Source organism: Hipposideros armiger, unplaced genomic scaffold (genome assembly GCF_001890085.2).
Source record: "Hipposideros armiger isolate ML-2016 unplaced genomic scaffold, ASM189008v1 scaffold_594, whole genome shotgun sequence".
Lineage (NCBI taxonomy): Eukaryota > Metazoa > Chordata > Mammalia > Chiroptera > Hipposideridae > Hipposideros > Hipposideros armiger.
This window is the reverse complement of record NW_017731944.1, coordinates 287,475-306,166: the sequence shown is the minus strand read 5'-3', so window position 1 is coordinate 306,166 and position 18,692 is coordinate 287,475.

Below are 18,692 nucleotides of genomic sequence, written 5' to 3'. Positions count from 1 at the left end.
GTTCATATCATGGAAAGCTTTGTGGAAAGATGGAGAGGCCACTCATGGGTTTTCCCAGCATAAAATGTAAATGGCGAGAATACCTGATGACAAGGTGTGACCAAGAATGGAGAAAGTAAGACTGGAAAGATGGCACTGCCCATTCAAGGGTGAAGTAGAGGCCTGCATTGTCACCCTTTTTGGTGAATGAGGCGATTGTGATTCAGAGATTCAGAGCCTTGCCAGGAGATTTCAAAAGATGGTGGAAATTTTGTTTAGAGTTCAGGCTGTCAGCCTACACTTTTGCACCTTTCTACTACTCTCAGAGATTTCCATTTTGTTCTAGTCCTATATTTTCATTTTCTTTTTTTTTTTACTGTTTTTTCTTATTGAGATGATTGCAATTTGTGCATGTCTGTCATCAGAAATGTTTTACTTCCTTTAAAGTGAAAGTGGGCTCTTTTCTTTGCATGGAAATTGCTTTGTCTTTTTCCAACTGGAAATTTAGAGGGTAATAATTTATTTTGGTATGAACTATAACACAGCATCTTAGGGGCACAATGGTTAGCACTTGTATGAGCTTTAGATTCAAACCAATTGGATTTTCATATACAAATTCCACCACATAATAAGTTACTTAAGATTTGAAAGAAAGAGAAGATTCCTCATCTGAAAATAGGAATAAAGATACCTACCTGCTGCTAATAAGATAAGATACTTAAGTAAGTAGCTCAGATCCTAGCATATAGCGAGTGCTCAAGAAATGGTACTATTAATATTATTACTAACCATGACATTATGATAGTTACATTATATCAATCACATTAAAGAATTAAATAATATATAAATGGAGCTACTCACAGAGCAAGTAAAATAATCTCCTTCGATATTTCCAAGCTATGAACTCTGTACTTGCTTCACATTGAGACTAACCATTTTGAACATTTTATGGTGCATCATAGAGTAACATGGGGCATCATCATAATTGAATCACAATGGCATTACCCTTTTATGACTCATGGCATTCTGTAATATATGCATGAGAAAGAAACCAACCTCATGTAAGTGAGATTCTTTATATTCTGCATATTAAGCTGTGATAAAGAGGAACAATTTCAAGAAATTCAAGTAGAGAAACAACTCTTCTTTATCCTGATAAATTGTCCAGTATAAATAGCAGTATGGAAGCAGTGTGGAAGAACAGAAATAGGCATAGACAGTAAGAATGAGGGATGCTGAACAAAGGGTGGCCTTGAATTGGGCCGCCAAAATGTGGAGGATTTTAGGAGATTGTACAAGAATTCATTTCATTAATCGCTTCTCAAATACCCTCCTAGCACTGCTAGACAAGAGCTCTCTTTCGCTGGGCAAAGGTCAGCTCATCAGAATCACCTGAGAACCTTTTCAAAATGTACACTCTGTTCTCCTTGCTTGGCTCAGGAGGCTTGGTGTGGGACGCGGGCCTGTGAATTTTTTTAAGAACTTTCAAGAAAATTCTGATGCACACCTCTGATTAAGAGCTACTCCACTAGGAGATACCTAGGTGAAAAATGTTAAGGTACATTCAGAGAGGTTGCCAACTGGTGGGCCTGCACATTCACGTAGATGGAAGTTTTGGTAGAAATGTCAAAGATGGAGACAGAAATTTCACAGGAAGCATGTGAGTTAATATAATGAAGGCATTTATTTTACCTCTAAGAATCTCATGTTACAAACTGATTCAAATACTATTCCTTTAAATAGGGAACTACTTCAGTGTAATAAAAATATGTCTGAATATATGAAAAAGAGAAAATCCACTTTGCACTTAGTTCTTCAGAAATCAGTTTGTCACCATATAGAATCAGATCTACACTGAATTTTTATGGATCTTCCCTAACTCCGTTCTGAATGTAAGACCAGAAAACAATGTCTGTAACCATCAGGCACTGAATTAAGAAGCATGTCAAATTATAGTATGCTATTAATTCTTCATTAAATTTAGGACTTCAGGATAAGATTTGTCATTTTATTATTTCAGAAAAATGATATATTAAAGTCAGATGGTTGAAATGGTCGGAGTCATATGAAAGATTTTTACAGACTACCAATTATAGTTATTAAAAATTATATCCTTAAGGGCCGGCCGAGTGGCGCGTTGGTTAAGAGCTGGCTTGGGACGCCAGAGGGCCCCAGTTCAGATCCCACATATGAGGGCCAGTGACGCTGCCCTCTACAGCTAAGATGCTGAACAACAGCTCAACCTGGAGCTGAGCTGCCGTGAGTCGCCAGCTACGGTGTAGGCTGCAGCCCCTGCGGCAGTGGGTTGCCATGGGCTACCATGTGTAGCCAGCAGCCAGAGTGAGCGGCCATCAGCTGCTGTGAGCAGCCATCAGCCGCTGTGAGCAGCCATCCAGAAGCTGGCAACTGATCTGCCTTGCCGGGGAAGAGCGCAATGATGGTGCCAACTTGGGCCATTGAAGCAATGTCCTCCACAACTAGACTGAAGAACAACAAGACAGCAACTTGTCTCTTCCCCTTTCCCCAATTCCCCATTAAAAATATTAAAAAAAAAATTATATCCTTGATTTTTTATTATTTCCCAAAAACTTAATCTTTCTTTAATGCACTTCTGCTTTTCCTATATTCTTGCATTTTATTTTACAATTTACCACCTGTCATCACACTTTCAATATTGTATGATGATCACTTTTCATAGTAGCTGAACTCTTCTATTTGTCTTTATTGTACTTAAAAATTTACAACACACGCATATCTCTGATAATTAAATGAATCTATTATTAATGATCCATATTTGATGTGTTTCTGAGTTTAGATAGTCTCTTTAAGTATTCGTGTATTTTTAGGAAAGCTAAGCTAAATTATATATAGTTTGTTGTATTTACCCATGAACACAACAGGCTTTTGTTTCCAAGTTAAATGAGAATAGCAGTTTTTAAATATCAGAAGTGAATAAATTACTAATTTTTTGAATAAACCACTCCTGTACAGTTTGTCATAGGCAGGGATAAGTTGAACCACAAAGAAACTGGTCTTTGTATACCATATTCCGCAAAGCTTTCTGAATGTGTACACTGAAATTACATGACCAGAGTAAAAAAAATGTATTTGGAAGTTATGTTGAAAAATACAGACACATGTAAAACTCATAGAAAAAGAGGAATTGAAAATACAGAAGGTGCCAAAAAAATGTATACACTTTTTAAGACAGGAAAAAAACCTGTATTATAATTGTAATATTCAATATATACCAATAACACAAAATGAATACAAGTTACGTTTGACTTCTGCAATTATAAGAAGTGCTCAAAGTGGTTACCATCAACGTAATTTTAATACAGTTTTTTCCTTAAAATTTTATTTTATTTGTAAGATTTTTATTAAAAATATAGCTAACATACAATATTATATTAGTTTCAGGGGTGCACCATAGTTGTTCACATTTGTATACCTAAAGAAGTGATCACCATGATAAGTCCAGCAACCATTTGATACCATACCACGCTATCACAATATTATTGGCTATATTCCCCAAGCTGTATGTCATATCTTCATGGCTTATTTGATTTATACCTGGAAATTTGGACCCCTTATTGCCCTTCACCTTTCACCTCTTTTAGTTTTTCAATTACAGTTGACATTCTATATTATTTTATATTAATTTCAATACATCATAGTGGTTAGATATTCATATATTGTTAATTTAAGAAATGAACCCACTGACTAGTCTGGCACCCACCTGGCACCATACATAGTTACTACAATATTATTGACTATATTCCATATGCTATACCCTACATCCCATGACTAGTTTGTAACAGTCAATTTGTACTGATTAATCCCTTTCCTTTTTTTTACCCATACTCCCAACCCCCTCCCATCTAGAAATTATCAAAATGTTCTCTGTATCTATGAGTTTTGTTTTGTTAGTTTATTTTGTTCTTTTGATTCCACATATAAGTGAAATCACATTGCATCTGTCTTTCTCTGTCTGACATATACCTTTTTCTTACTCAGCACAATACCCTCCAGGTCCATCCATGCCTCTGTAGATGACAGGAACCCATTCCTCTCCTTGGCAAAGCAATATCCCATTGTATATATGTACCATCTTCTCTCTATCCACTCATTCATCGATGGACACCCAGGCTGCCTCCACATTGTGGCCATTGTAAACAATGCTGTAATGAACAAATGGATGCACACATTTCCTTGAAGTAGTGTTTTGGGTTTCTTTGGATAAACACCCAGAAGTGGGATTACTGGGTCCTTCATTGTCTCCTGCTATACATTTGTTTTAAAGTTTATTCTGTCAGGTATATTATGGCCACCTCAGCTTTTTTTGTTTGTTTCCATTTTCATGAAATATCTTTTGGCATCCTTTTACTTTCCGTCTGTGTGTGTGTGTATCAATCTGAAGTGATCCTCCTGTAGGTAGCATGTGTAAGGGTTTGTTTTCTTATCCACTCAGCCCTCTTATGCTTTTTTTTTTAGCTGAGCCATCCTGCCACCTGTTGGCAGCTCAGCAGCAGCTCAGCTTGGACCGGGAATCGAACTGGCGACCCTGTTGCTCAGAGCTCGCACTCTTGAGTGAGCTCTTAACCAACTGAGCCACTTGGCCAGCCCCCCTCCTATGTCTTTTGATTGAAGCATTTAATCCGTTTATATTGAAAATAGTTCTTGAAAGATATGCAGTTATTACTATTTTATTATATGTAATTTTATTTTTTTTTCATCTTAAAGAAGGCCCTCTAACATTCCTTGTAATACTGGTTTGGTGGTGATGAACCCCTTTAGCTTTTTCTTGTCTTGGAAGCAGTTTATTTGTCCTTAGATTTTAAATGATAACTTGCTGGATAGACTATTCTTGGGTGTAGGTCCTAGCTTTTTATCATATTGAATATTTCATGCAAATCCCTTCTGGCCTGCAAAGTTTCTGTTAAGAAATTAACTGACAATCTTATGGGAGCCTCCTTATAAGTTACTAGCTGCCTTCCTCTTTCTGCTTTTAGAATTCTCTTTTTGTTTTTAACCTTTGGCATTTTAATTATAATGTGTCATGGTTGGGCCATTTGGGTTCCTGTTGTTTGGGACTCTGTGTGCTTTCTGAGCTTGTTTGTCTATTTCCTTCACCAGGTTAGGAAAGTTTTCAGTCATTATTTCTTCAAATAAGTTCTCAATCCCTTGCTTTCTCTCTTCTCCTTCTGGTAACCCTATAATGCGAATGTTGCTAATGCTTGATGTTGTCCCAGAGGTCTCTTAAACTATCTTCATTGTTCTTTTTTGTTTTTTTTTTACTTTTTACTCTTCTGACTGGGTGGTTTTTGCTATTTTGTCTTTCAAATTGCTGATTTGATCCTCTGCTTCATGTAGTCTGTTGGTGATTCCTTTTAGTGCATTCTTCATTTCAGTTATTGTATTCTTCATTTCTGATGGGTTCTTTTTTATGGTTTCTATGTCCTTTTTTATGCTTGCTACCTCTTTGTTGAAGTTCTCACTGAGTTCCTTGAGCATTCTTATAACCATTGTTTTGAACTCTGTATCTGATAGGTTGTTTGCATCCATTTCATTTAGTTAATTTTTTTTCTGGAGTTTTCTCCTGTTCTTTTATTTGGGATGCATTTCTTTGTTTTCTCATTTTGGCTGCCTCCCTGTTTTTGTTTCTATGTGTGCGGTAGGTCTGCTATGTCTCCCAGTCTTGGACCTGTGGCCTTATGTAGTAGGTACCCTGTGGGACCCTGGCACAGTCTCCCTGGTCACCTGCTTTGGGTGCTCCAGGAGTATCCATTGTGTGGGTTGTGTGTACCCTCCTGTGATAGTTGAGACTTGATTGCTATTGGCACATCAGTGGGTGGGATTGACCCTCAGGCTGATTGGCTGTGGGGTTTGGCCATATCCACAGCTTACAGGCTCAGTGGGCTTACCCTACTGAGTGGGATTTGCCCCAGCAGGCTGTGTTGCCTGTTGAGATCACCCTTTGTGTGTGCTGCTTGTGGGGCTAATTTGGCAGTGCTCTGCTATGGTCTAAAGCCAACCTCCAGGTATGTTGGTTCTGGGCCTCTTGGTGCAGGCCCAGGTTACCCACTGCCTGTGACTGGCTGGGGGCTACCTGGTAGGAGCTACAAATTGAACTGTGATTTTTTGCTGCCTGTGCTAATCCTGGAGGCACAGAGGAGAGGCCGTGCTGCAAACTGAGGATGGTTGCCACCAATACTGGGCCTGGGGTAGCTCTGCAAAAAGCTAGGACAACCCAAGTCATGCTGCTACTTGTCAGCTCCCCTAAAGTTCAGCTGCTGATAAAGCCTTGTGAGGTATGCAAGTTGGGTGATGCAGGCTTTCAGGGAGTCCCTACAGTGGGAAGTGATTTGGTTACCAGGTTAATGTAGACTCTGGTTTGCTGCCAGTGCTGATCCTGTAGCAACTCGGCAAAAGTCTCAGAGCACACCAAGGCCAGTTACTACTGCCTGGAGCCTATGGACTCCACGAAACAATGCAATGCAGGTGGGGCTGCCTGCTTTTGGAGAAAGTGCCTCCAGCGTTGGGGGTGTTGGGTAGGGCGGGATCCCAGTGAGTCAGCACAGCAGAGCCCTGGATCTCACCAGACCAATCAGATTCAGATTTGGCCATAAGCGTAACTAATTAAAGATGGTGGCTGCCTGCTAGCTGCATGGCAGGCAGACCCCTCACAGGAAAATTGAGACCGTCCTCCAGCTCTGGTCTTGAAGCCACACATCTCAGTCTGCTTCCCATATGCCTCTGATGTCCCTCCAGTCACCATCCCTTCGCTGGAACCCAAGGCGAGTGATTGCGAGCAAGTTAGTCTGTGCACAGGCCTTATAAGAGGATGTTTGGGTTTCCCACAGCCTTCTGTCCCACCTGGATGGTTAGAATCCCCACTGTTTTTCACAGTCAGATGTTGTTGGGGCCCCTCTTCCTGGCACCAGTACTCTGGGCTGGGGAGCCTGGAGTGGGCCTGGGGTGCTTCACTGCTCCCCAGAGATAACCTTCTCCACAGAGGTATCCCTCCCAATTTTTATCCACCACACCTGTGTGTGGGACCAGCCCGTTTCGCATCTCTGCCTTTCCTACCACTCACTATGTGGCTTCTTTTTTATATCCTTAGTTATAAAATGTCTGTTCAGCCAGGCTTCAGTTGGTTCTCCAGGTTGATTGTTCTATAATTTAGTTGTAATTTTAATGTGTTCATGGAAGGAAGCAGGCACAGTGTTTATCTATTCCCCCATCTTGGGTCTCTCCACTTATATAATTTTTTAAATTAATTTTTTCACATAAGAAAACAGTGTAGTGATAAGTTTAATATGATTACCAAAGCTAAGTAAAAGAGATATTTGAAAAGTTACTGAGAACAAAAATCCAACATGGAAAATTTGTAAGAATAGGGACTGGGATATATTTTCTTCATCTTGCCATAACCCTTAATTCCTAGCACAATTTTATATGCATTGGATGATCTTAGTAAGTAATAGTACTTACCATTTTTTATAGGTCCTGAGATAAGGACAAATCCATTGTGTTTCCTACACTAAAAAAAAAAAATTACAATACTAATAATTTATTGTTAATTCTGAAACTATTAGCTTGAGTTTCCATTTCCTTTACAGTAAAAGGTGTCTCTGGCTGGAAAGAGTATCTTCAAGTTGTAAATATTATCATATAATTTAGATAACATTTGTTTATGTTTAGGGCATTTTATAGATTTTACCACATTTTATCTTTAGAAAACCCAATAAAGTGTTATTATTACTATGTAACAGATGAGGAAAATGAGGGTTCAAATAACTTGCTGGAGGTCACACATTTATTTGATAGAAGTGGGATCCAAACTTAGGTCTCTTTGACCCCAAACCCATGCATTTAGTTACTATTACATATAATGGTTAACAGAGTACAAGGTACACAGTAGGTGCTCAACAAAATTTTTAAATGGAAATTAACTGCTTGATAAACTGAAATACTAGTAATACCATAGTGTAGAAGAACCTAAAAATAAACTGACCTCTGAATTTATATATAACTAATAGAGCAGGACAGCTATGTGAAAACTTGTAAAGATCAAAATGTTCATAGGCCTACAAGACATTGACTATTTAAAAAAAAAATAACTGAAGGACAAATTACCAATCAGAAGGGAGATTCAATAAAGTTAAAGTTGGACCTGTTCTTCCAAAACATTTCCAGGAAGGGACTCCTCTGGGCCCAAGGAGCCCATCTCTTTTATTCTGATAGCTGACCTCTTGTTATTGAAAAAAATAGATATATCCATCTCACTCAGTCTAATGCCATTGCAACCTTCTGATTAGAATTTGTCTTCCTCTCTAGTTGTCCAATATCCGTGCAGACTAGAAGGATTCCTATAACCAGATACATTAGCAGGCATAATTTTCACTGTAAATTACAAAATTGGCATCTGGATTTCCACCTGCACTCTGTGAAAGTTTGATTGGACCACCTCTGAAAATCAACTTTATCCTTCAAGAATACCCATGATGGTGTTCTAAACTTGCAAATCATTTATTCATTCATTTAACACCTCTTACATATTACTATGTATTATGTATTATTATGTATTACCTATTGTATCCCAGGCACTGTGATAGTCCCTAGGGATACAAAAATGAACAAGACCATTCTTTTAAACAATTTGCATTGCAGAAATAGATACAGATAACAATTGCAATGCATTTTGATAAGTGGCATGATACTAAGGAAATGACATGGTACTCTAAGATCTACAGAGTGTGGGAGGGTAGCCTAGGCTTAGGAGATTTAGCAAGGCTTCCTGGGAGAAATGACATCTGGGAAGGATGAGTTGGGCTAGTTAGTTGATGAGTAGGTGATTGTGTATAGAAGTCTATTGTGAGAGTGGGAGTGAGAGTGAGGAGAGCGCTAGTGTTTCAGGCAAAGGGAACCACATTTGCAAAGGCCTATAATTAATCGAGAGCCAGGAACTAGTTGCTGATAGAGCTCTATTAGCTATCTGGGCCTCTGTCAGCAGCCTTACAAAATTATGATGAAGTAGATCTAACTCTTAAGACATATTTGATTTCTCATCCTTATGACAACAAATACTCTTCTTTGACCCCTTTTCTTTGTCACAGGCCACATAAACAGACAGGAAACCAGAGCCCAGGAAGTCAGTGGCAGTCCTCTGGACTTGATCCTTTATGACATCACCTTGCTTTGTTTCCTCATGTTTTGAGAAAGACTGTTAACCTACCACGAACTTGCTGTGGCAGCTCTGTTAAACACGAGTCATTCCAGAGACCTTAACATATGTTGTACACTTCATGTATTCAAGAGTTCTCAATATATGTACAGTTTGAAAATGGCACATATGGTTCAGGGACTTGGAGCCTGCGTTGGAATCCTCTAATATTATTCCTTAAAATTTTGTAGAAGGAACCAAAGAATGCCTTTCACATTGCAAGCTGAAGATAATATTTTTAAGGATTTCCACGTGAGAAAGGCAAATCCTAGTATAGAATAATATTGAGAATAGTGTAGATTAACAGGGAATATTCACAAATCCTGCATATGAAAGCTTAGGTATATGTTATCTAATGTTGATCTGCCTTCTACTCAACACAAAGAATGTTGAAGTGGAGTAGGAGAATGCGGATTGATTGTCTGACGTCTCCTAAATCATTAACATGTTGCCTTGTAGCAACCATATATTTGTTTTAAGGACATTTTCCCTTCAACTCCTTATATACTCAAGATGTCCAAAGCATATCTTGGAAAAAACAAATTCAGATGTTTTGTTTATGAGAGAAAAAAACTTTCAATAAATATAAAACAAACAAAAACTAACCTCATAAAACTGAGCCTCCTTAAATTTTTTTTGAAATGTCAATGAACAAAAATAACTAGTTTATAGAATTTAAAACAATTTATTTTATTCATTTCATTGTTAAATTTTCAAAGTAATTATTGAATATGACCAAATCAAATCAAGAGTAAGTGTGTATACAATAATTTGGAAAGGTCTTCTGTCTCTACTACCACTTCCCCCAGTGCCCTTTCTCAGGCGTAATCACTGGTATCCATTTGTTTTCCGTTCTTCTGGTGGTTATTATAACATTATATAATATGGTGGTAGCTCTATTCTTGACTTATCAGTTTTTGACAGTATTAAGTTCCCCCAGTGAAGGGAAAAAAATGTAATACCTAGCACTGTCTCCCAATCTCATTTGATTCTCAATTGTTATAAATTATAGTATAGTTGTAGCTTTCTTTATTCAATTGCCTTTATGATGTTAAACAATGTACTTAAAACACTGTTTTGGATTTATTGACTTTACATAGAAACATTGACTACCTCTAACTAAAAAAATAGAAATGAGCTTGCTTTGCTCTTTTTCATTTCTTCACTTTTCACTTTTTTACTTCCAAATCGCTTTCCCTTGGTATTTTATTACATTAACTTTACCCTATTTTGTAACTCTAATATCTTAGTCTATTACTATAATTAGCATAATTTTGCTTTTTTAAATAGATGATTTAAGAATGTAAAATTAATGTATAACATTTGCAACATAATTGAACCAAGCAATACATTATATCTGCGGAGAAAGATGTCATTTAAATTCTACTTCCCAAAGGAGAATTTTCCAAAGCATCTCTGTCTATCAATCTATCGCAAAATGTCTTTCTATTTAGTTTCCTTTGCTTTTTGTGGGCCGCATTCTCTGCTATTCTGTCTTGTACCAGGTGTCATTCTTGTTCATGTTCTCCCAGTACTTTTTTCTTTCCCTGGAGTATCTTCTCAGGTAAACTTTTTGACATAGAGTGTGTGAACTGTTAATTTTTCAAGTTCTTATACATCTTAAAATTATTTTCTTTTACATGTGATTGATAGTTGGCTGTGTATCACATTCCAGTTTCAAATCATTCTACTCAGAACAGTATAGTTACTACTTCATTGCCTTCCAATGCTCAGTGATGCTGCTGGGAAATTCAACATGATCAGTCTGACTCTCATTCCTTTTAGCACACCTTTTATTTATCTCTGTGAAAGTTTTTAGGTTTCTCTTAAGATATATGGTTATGAATTTTACATATTGTTTTTAAATTAAATAGAATATTGGCATTCTATTCTCATATGAGCTGTTAACACTTTCAGGTGTACGTAAATTTAAATTTTCCAGCTGTAAATAATTTTAAGTAAAATTTTAGTGCAATAAATAAAAAGGCTTAATAATACCAACAATGAAATGCAGGAAGGCAGAATTAAAATTTCTTGATGTATCTTTAAATGGAAAATGTGCTATGATGCATCTTTCCATTTTATCAAATATTCTATATAACCAAAAGCATATTTATATGTAATTATACAAAGGAAATGTTAAAAAAGAAAGAACACTTGAATATCCATTCTCTAACTTCAGTATAATTGATTGTCATCTGCATGATGTCAGAAAATCATTTGAGATCGATTCCTACTCAGATATAATAATTTTTTTCTCAAATGATTATTATTTAAACCACTGGCTTTCACATTTATTATTTTCTTCTACATGTTTCTTAATGCATTTCCATCACAGAGCTTTAATTGGAAAGGAACTTGGCATAAAGAGGAACTATGTGGGATACAAAGAAAGAGCCAGGCTTGGCTTTCTGTAAACATTCTGTGGACTGTGTCTGAGTCATAACCATTTTGTTGACTGTTTACTTTCCCTGTTGTCAGCACTATAGAGCCAACACCAACGACTGGGAAGTGAATTACACACTATTCTTAGTTTATTACAGCCAGCTCTTGATAACTTGGGGACTCATTATATACTCTCTGAACTGGTTTCTTTTCCTACTGTGGGCTGAAATATGGCCTTGTCCTTAGAATTAAAACCCTTTTGAACTTTCATCATAGTGTCAAAGTGTGAAGGAAAGACTAAATTCAAACTGCAAGTGTGATACTGACTTAGCTCAGGTTAAAATATTTGACCACTCTTCAGTGGCATAGAATTCTGTTACCTCTGTGGTACATTCTAACTTAAAATTCATTGATCTTATTTGAAAGGAATCTTAAGCTTTTGGCCAAAGTGTTGGTACCAATAATTATTAGTTAAGAAAAAAGATACCTTGATTCTTGATAGAGAGGATCTAATAATTAGAAGGGCTTATACTCTTTATTTTTCTTTAATATGTACATTTATCTAAATAATACAGAATATCACCAATCAGGGAAATGCAAATCAAAATGAGATATCACCTCATTGAGTATTAGAATCGCTATTATAAAAAAGACAATAGGTAACAAGTGTCAAGGATGTGGAGAAAAGAGAGCCCTTGTGCACTGTTGGTGGGAGTGTAAATTGGTAGAGCCACTATGGAAAACATTATGAAGGTTCCTTAAAAAATTAAAAGTAGAGCTACCTTATGGTCTAGCAATCCCACTTTTGGGGGTGTATCCAAAGGACATGAAATCACTGTCTTTAAGAGATATCTGCACCCCATGTTCACTGCTGTATTATTCACGATAGCCAAGACATGGAAACTACCTAAGTGTCCATTGATGAATAAATGGATAAAGAAAATGTAAATATATATGTTTACACACACACACACACACACACAGTGGAATATTACTTATACATACAAAAGAAGAAAATTCTGCCATTTGAAACAACGTGGATGGACCTTGAGGGCATTATGCTAAATGGAATAAGTCAGAGAGAGATACTGTATGACCTCACTTATATGTGGAATCAAAAATAGCTGAAGTCATAGCAACAGAGAGTAGAATGGTAGTTGCTAGGAGTTGGGGTAGGGAAAATGGGGAGATGTTTGTCAAAGGGTTTAAACTTTCAGTTATAAAATGAAAAGTGCTAGAGGTCTAATGCATGGCACTCTGGCTGTTAAAACATGTAAAATAAAATAAATTAATACAGAATAATAAAATAAATATCAAATGATATGAGCGTATTGAGTAGTGGGTAAAAGCCTGGCTTTTTGAGTGACAGTCTGTATTCACATCTTGGTATTTCTACATATTACATATATGCTTGAAAAGTTACTTAATCTTTGATTGCCTCAGTTTACTTGTCTACAAAATGGTGATGTTATTGTGTCTCAAAAAGTTGTTGTGAAGGTTAACTAAAATAACCCATATAGAAGCACTGTGTTTGGCTAATTGTAAGCATGCAAACATATTTTTTTTTCTGAGATGCTTATCTTTCTCTTCTTTTTTCCTGAAACACATTTTCTCACTCATTGATTCCCTTTTATTCAGCCTTCAGTTAGACACTAATTCTTCCAAGGAAGCCTTCTATGACTTGTGCCCCCAAATCCCTTAACTTTTCCCTTTTTGCATATTTCCAAGGCACTTGTATTTCCCCACCATATTGCAATCCCTGGTGACTGCCATGTGTCCCTAAATGCACTGAGATTTTAATGAGACCAGGGGCAATAGTATCTTGATTGAATCTTCAATGAAGGACCCTTTATTTCCCCAAGTCTTAGCACACTGCCTAGCACATAAAAATGCTAAATGAATAATTATTCAATGTTCATATAGTTCATTAAGAATCTTTCTTCTCATCCACACTTACATAGTCATTTGATTTTTCCACCAAGGTGCCAAATCAATCTAAGGGGAGAGGAAAGTCTTTTTAACAAATTGCTGCCACAGGTGGCTACTTAAGTTAAATAATATTTAAAAATCAGTTTATCAGTCATACTGGACATATTTAAAGTGCTTAATAGCTAGATAGCTATATATGTACAGTTGTGGCAGAAAGTTTCATCAGCAAAGAAAGTTCTATTATACTATACTATTCTGTTCTAAATGAAAATGTATAAAAATTCTTTAAGATCTTGGCATGGGTAAAGATTTTCTGATAGGACACAAAACCTCTAAACCATAAAAGAAAATAATTGATATTCCAGATTTCTTCAGATTTCTGAGTCTCAAAACTCATTATTAAGAAAATGAATAGACAAGCCACAGATTAGAAAAATATATTTATGGTACATAATCTGACAAATAGTTTGTATCTAGAATATATAAAGAATTCAATCAAGCCAACAACACAAAAATGAACAACCCAATAAAACAGCGGGCAAAGACTTGAAAAGACATTGCACACAAGAATGTATGAGTGGGCAACACATGAATGAAAATTTACTCAATAACATGAATGAAAATTTACTCAATATCATTAGTCATCAAGAAAATAAAAATTAGGGCTGGCTGAGTGGCTCAGTTGGTTAAGAGCTTGCTCAAGAGTGCAAGCTCTGAGCAACAGCGGTTCGATGCCCGGCCTGAGCTGAGCTGCCGCTGAGCTGCCAACAGGCGGCAGGATGGCTCAGCTTAAAAAAAAAAAAAAGTAAATTAAAACCGTAATTAGATACTATTGCACACCCATGAGAATAGCTAAAATTGAAAAGACCAACAACACAAAATGTTGGTAATGATGCAGAACAGTTAGTCTCGCCTTTCTTGCTGGTGGGAGTATAAAGTGGTGCAACTATTTGGAGAACAGTTTGCAGGTTTATTAATAAAGCCAAACATACATCTAACTTACGACCCAGCAATTCCACTCCTATGTATTTACTGAAGAGAATGTACAAGGCTATTCATAGCAAGCATAAACACGATCACCCCCAACTGGAAATAACCCAATGTCCTTCAACATAGGAACAGATAAACAAATTCTGCTATATTTGAATAGCGGAGTGCCTACTCAGCAGTAAAGAAGAATGATACATACAATAACATGGCTGAACCTCAGAATCACTATTTTAAGTGAAAGCAGTCAGACACAAAAATTTAAATACTATATTGGTTCAGTTATATGAGGTCCAAGAAATGAATCTGTGTGTGTTACATAATGTTGAGTCAGCTCTGACTCCTGGCGACCCTATGAATGAGTGATGTCCACAGTGTCCTGTCAACAGCCTGCTCTGCTCCTGCAGACTCACGCCTATGCTTTCTTTTATGGAGTCTTCCTCTTTCCTGCTGCCCTCTATTTTCCCCAACATTGTTGTCCTTTCCAAAGAACCCTGCCTTCTCGTGATGTACCTAAAGTAGGACAGCTTCAGTTTTGTCACTTTTACCTCCAGCAATGTTCCAGGCTTAATGTGCCCTAAGACCCACTTGTTTATCTTTCTAGTGGTTCAGGGCATCCATAGAGCTCTCCTCTAATGCCATGTTTCAAATGAATCTATAATAGTGGCATGTATCAGAACGTAGATGTTCTAGGAGCAGGGGAAGGGATGAATTAATTGGAAAGGGGACTAAAGAACTCACTGAAGTGATAAAAACATTTAAATCTGGTTTTAGCTGATGGTACATGAATGTATTATCATATCAGACTCATCAAGCTGAGGTCAGAGGTCCAAAGCCAGACTCCAGATGGGGATTCAGGAAGGGCACAAATACAGGGTTTTGGTAGGAAGAACAAGTAAAGGTCTAATTACAGGAGCTTTATAAGCATACAGTTACCATAATCAGAGAGGGCTGGAGGAGGTCCCAGTCAGAGAAGGACCAGCAGCAAACATGGCTTGATGTTAAACCACCATACTGGTAGATGAATGTACTTTACATGCCCTTGACCTCACTAGAAATACAGCTGGTCCTAGTATATGGTACAGAGACGGGCTGTTATGGAGAATGGCTGTGAGAGCAAAGTGCTGCCCAGTTACACTTAGACTTTAAACTTAGATCCCGCATTAACATGGTCCCAGTTACGCAAGATGCCTCTGCCCATTTTAGGGAACAGTCACTCTTGCCCCACCTCTTCTTTTCTTGAGAGCTGAGTTGGGAGGCGTGAGGTACTGTAAACTCCTTTCCAAAGTTTTCCTGTAAAACTAAGTTTCAACACCATCTTCTCTCCTTCTACTTCATCCTCTCCACATCTCATACCCCCACTTTCTCCCTAATTTTACTTAAAGATGTATTTCTTTTTTAAAATGTTACAAACATGCTAAAGAAAAAAAAACTCACTGTTAAAGGTTATTCAGCAAAGACCATAAAAAGAAAATTTGAGGACAGAAATTGAGTGAAAAGAGAGTGATATCTGTGATGAGAAAAACACAAAATCTAGATTGATGTTGAACCAGATATTTTGGTACAAGATGTAAATGGAGTAAAAGTGGCTCTCTGTGTAGTCTCATTTTCTGCAGTAGGAGATATAGATGTCTATATAAAACAGGCCAAAAATATTTTTCAAAAAAATGACAGAATCCTGGTGCCCAGAGCCTTAATAGATTTGGTTTCTTCTTTCTGTCCTTTCCCTCATTTCTCACTTTTTTTCTTCCTCCAAGACTCTCTCCTTTTCCTTTTTCTTCCATTTTTTTCTTCTTCATAGTGGTGATGGTAAATTAAGACAAGGTCACAATGAAAATGAGATCTCAGGGAAAGAAACATGTTCATAAGGAGATAGAACAAATGAATGATCCACGTTTTCCTTTATATTTTGAGCAATTTGATCATTGTCACAAGCCATCATGTTCAGTTATTGTATGTAATGTAGAGTAAGGAGTGGGAACAGAGTTGGCTTTCTTTTCTCCATGTCATTGCTGTTCTGGAGAATTGTGGTTTAGAAGAAAACATTAGCTTTAGAATCAGAACTAGCTTTAATTGTAAGTTCCGTGACCTTGAACAGGCTCTTAAAAGCTCTTTCTATCTCAGTTTCCTCATCTGATAAATAAGGATGACAAGGAGTATTTTATAGGATGGTTTTGAGAGCCACGATTGCATGTGATCCACGGTAGACTCCCAGTGAAGGTTGGTTCCCTTCTGTGTCCTACACCTTCACACAGGTCATGTCCATTAGTTCTCCCCCATATAACATGGGATTGTTTTCTTCATCTTCAACAAGGAAGTAGGGTGAAGATAAAATGACTCTTGGTTATAGTGATTGAAACATGTTATGTTTTTTGGTACAGTCACAGTGTACAAAGTGTTTTCACATGTGTAAATTAAGAGCCTCTGAGGAAAAGAAATGAGTAAGGGGATAAAAAGGAAACCATCAGGACCTATTCATCTTCTGAGTTTTGGCTCATAAAAAAACCGATGTGCTTACCATGCTCAGAATTTTTTACTTTTATTTGCTTCAGCTTTCAAGTTACTAATTAGATAGTTGCAACATCTAAGCTTTCTTTGTTGCTTTCAATGAAATTATTTTCTCAGTATAATTTGCATCACTTGTTTGTTTTATTCATTATTTAATAAGTATTTAGTAAATAAATATATTTTAAAGCACCACGTGCCAGGTTCTTTTCTAGATGTTGGAGATGAGCCGTGAAGTAGACATCTGAGGTCCCCGCTCTCATTATAATGTGGGGACACAGACAATAAACAATTATGTAGGTAAATAAGGAAAATAATCTCAAATGTAATTAAGACTGAAGGAAATAAAATGAGTGAGAGAGGGCTGAGGTGATCATGGCTACTGCATATTGAAAGGGTCATGGAAGTTCTCTTTGAGTATGCATTTGGCTTTGGATGAATGCTGAGGAGACAACCACAGAGATTTAAGAGGACAATGTTCAAGACAGAGGGAATTAAAAGCACAAACCCCTGAGGCTGGAATTATTTTAGGGCATAATATACTTTCCTAGGAGCCCTTAAAATGAGCATACAGTGGGCCTAGTAATCATATGTAATTATGTGATCTGTGAGAAGGTTAGAGTTATGAACATTTCCAGCCACCTACTCCCAAATTAAAAGAATGGACTAAGGCCCTTTCAGTATGATCACCTCACAACCACAAGGAGAATCAGGTTTGTGTGTCCCCAGAAGAGATTTGGTGAATCACTTAATATAGTGAGTTAAATTTTCTTCTTTGACCTTTTCTATTACTTGAGGACGTATCCGTATCCAGAGGAATGTAGCAATGGAAGAGTTTTGTTCACATACCCTCCTCTGCTTTCACCCCCACTTCCTTTCTTACTCTCTACAGAGGCAGCTGTGACATCCTGCATGGATAAGGAAATGATGTATATCTTCTACCACCCACTTAGAAACACTTTGGTGCCATTGGCCATGATTGTTTTTCTCTTATCCTCAACCCCATCTCTAGCCCTGCCTACCCAATATGAGAACATGGAAACTCATTTTGGAAAAAGTGACCTAAGTGCTCCCCAAACTTAGCCTTGTTTATCCTTGGATGATTATATTAAGGGTGATTTTTTTCATTGTATTCTATTGCTTTTTGCAATAAATACAAAAAAGTTATGGTTTTCTTGTTTTTAAAAGATATGTTATTTCATAGAACTAGATAATATCAGAAAATAATGGGTAAGATTAAATCTTTACCTCATTTGATTTATGTTAAAGCATTGTTCAGACAACTATTTTCAGTAGCAAAGATGTTGTAGTTCACTTAAAATAAATTTGATTCAGTCACAAATGTTGAGGACATCTTTAGTACAAAGGGAATTAAACTTGCTGGGTGTAGCATGAGCTAGGGATAAGATAAACTGTTTGGAAAGGATATGATATCACTCTTCTCTTTAGGAAAGCATTTCTCTGTCTTAGAGTTAAAGCTCCAGGCGGAGGAAATGGGAAGGCGGGAAGAACATGGACCAGTTCCAGAGGAGATGATGGGTCACAGAGAATGAATGAGTCAGCGGGCATCAGAGGGCGTGTAGTGAGAGATTAGAAAGAGGGAAGAAACGGAGCAGTCGGGCCTTTGAACACCCTCACACCTGCACCCATGTATACACACTAGGCTCTTGGGGGACATGAA